Source organism: Athene cunicularia (assembly GCF_003259725.1).
Source record: "Athene cunicularia isolate RWA chromosome 7 unlocalized genomic scaffold, athCun1 chr7_part1, whole genome shotgun sequence".
NCBI lineage: Eukaryota > Metazoa > Chordata > Aves > Strigiformes > Strigidae > Athene > Athene cunicularia.
Window position 1 is genome coordinate 13785271 of NW_020799107.1, and position 2575 is coordinate 13787845.

The window sequence follows — 2575 nt, forward strand, 5'->3', positions numbered from 1 at the left end:
CCTTTTTTTTTTTTTTTTTTTTTTTTTTTTTTTTTTTTACTAAAAAAGGTGAGCTTTAACTAAGGTGTCCGATGAAATTCAGAAGTCTCGGACGGGGAGAGCGGCTGGAGCCGGCTCTGCCCTAGTCACCTGAGCTCTACCTGTCCATTTTCCCCAGCAAAGCTGTCCCTCACTGCCAGGCGGAGCAGAGCGGGTACCCCACTCCCACGGAGTTTCCAGGGGCACGAAGAGAGCCCGAGAGCGGCGGTGGCAGTGGGAGGCCGGTAGCGGACTTACTGCGCGCCCCCCCCGCGGCCGGGGGGGCCCGGGAGCAGAGGTGCCTGCACGGCCGCATTCCCGCAGACGGTTCCCTGCTAACACTTTCCCGATTACTGCTTCCAGGAACGAAAGCATCTGCACTTGTATGCTCTTAAACTAATTTATGGTGGGAATTATATTTTGGCTTGTCAACTCTCAAGCCATAAAACAAAGTTTATTGGAATCACGTGCTTCTAAATAGCCACTCAGGACCTATCTCTGTGGAACCATAAATAACCTTCAGCTTTAAACTTTTATTCGCTAAATAAAGGTTCGCTGAATCTGTCCTGTAAAACGGGACTGGGTCGGAATAACGGGGATGGGTGGAAGGTCAACTCCGCGGCGTTATGCCGGCCTTTTTGAGGAGCCTGCTGTAGGGAAACCTGCTAAGAGTGGAATTAGCGCTCCCAGATTGCTCTCGAGAAGGGACCCGGGTCTGTTTTGCCGGTTCAAACCGGACCCGGGTCTGTTTTGCCGTTCAAACCTTTCTTTGCATCTCTCAGGGGACAGGGAAGCCCATCGCCAGGGAAAAACCCAGAGGTACTGCGGGGAGACGGGGTTCCCTCTCTCCCTTCTCGGGATGTTTCTGGCATTTCGGTCAGGCGTCCCTGGAAAATTGGTTTTGACTCGTTCACCTCCTGAGCTGTTGCTCGGGAGAGCTGTGCCAGGGGCTGCGGGCTCGCCAGGCACCCGACTGACCTTCTCAAGCGACCAAACTGCTGGAAACAGTGAGGGCAGCGGGCTTTAGGAAGGGAGAGAGTGTGAAGGCTGCCACAATAAGATCTTTGAGGACTGGAAGTTTGAGGAGGGTTATAAAACCATAAAACAGTCCTGGTGTGAAGGGAGCAGGGTGTGAGTTAGCAAATGAGAATTTCAAGGAGCCCGAGCACAGGAAGTCAAATGTCCGCGGCAGTCACCCGGCATAAAGGAGCCCGAGCATCAGCTCCCAATCTGTTATGGCTAAAATGAGGGAGTCGGAGCGGTCAGCAGCTCCTGGTGCCTCCAAGGAGTGGCTTGTCCCTTTCTCGGAGGGCGGGGGGCGGCGTCCACCCCGTCGGGGACCGTCCGCGGATAGAGGCGACCGTCCGCTCTCCCGGCCGACGGGTGCGGATGCACCTTTGCGCAGGGGCTCAGCTCTGGAAAACGGGCCAACTTCAGCTCCTTGCTGTGTGGTGGCACCAGCTGGCACCAGCTGGGTGGTGCCTGTCTAAAGCCAGAGTTAGGACACTCCTGATCTGCTATTACTTGTTCTAACACGAAAGTTAGGTCCCTGTTGGTCGGGTCTTACTTGGCTATTTCCTACCGAATCTGTACAAGTTTGAGGTGGCCTAGAAGGGGCAGTTTAGCTCTTGCTAAGCTCTTCAGGTGTCTCGAAGCACAGCTGAACAATTCAGTTTACTCCAGAGAGCAAGAGGCGTCCTCATCACCTTTCGCGCTCCTTCTTTGGGACGCGGGGTTATTCTGCATTCCACTATTTGCCTTGATCTGTTTCCGTGCTTTAAAGATAGGGCAGCGCCTTCGATCTTCACCGGTGGCCTAAACTGGGGAAAGGCTGTTCCTCCCCGTTCCCCCTCCTGCCCCAGGCAGCTGGTGGGGGCAGTGCGTAAGGTGACATTTCAGCATCTTTATCGGGTAGCTAGTGAAAACCCAGGGGATCCGGTCAGGCTCCCCCGGGAGAGGGGTGGGCTGCCCTGCATGGGGCTTGACTCGTGGGTCGCTTTCAGCTGGAGCACGGCCAGCTCCGCCAGCCCCGGGTAGGCAAGGAGACGAGTTCCACGGGACTGTACCCCGCGCCCTGCTCAGGCATCCGGGCCTGGGCACGGCAGGTGCTGAACCAAACTCGGCAGCAGTCTTCAAAGCCCCCCCCACCTCGAGCCCCCCGTCCTCGGTGGCCTCCGGCGGAACGGCTTCAGCGGCAGGCAGCTGCAAGAAGCCAGAGTGCCGGTCCCCTCGGAAGGTGAGAGGAAAGGCCACGGATGGGGACCTGAGGGGAAGAGTGCAACGGTGAAGTCCGACAAAATGTGGGGAGAACAGGCTGAGACGACAGGAACCACGTGGCAGAGACAAACGCGTTTGCCCCGGGCCTGGCAGCGGGTGCTGGGTGCGGCGGAGGTCCGGTCCCGGGCGGCGGGGGCCCGGGTGGGCTCCAGCCCCTCTGCGGCACGGGGAGCGCCACGTCCCTCACCGCGTGTCTGCGATCGCTTCGGCTCTCTTGGCCCATCTCGTAGGCAAGAGAAGCCCACGGTTTGGAGACCGGGTACGGTCCCGCGGGTGCGGG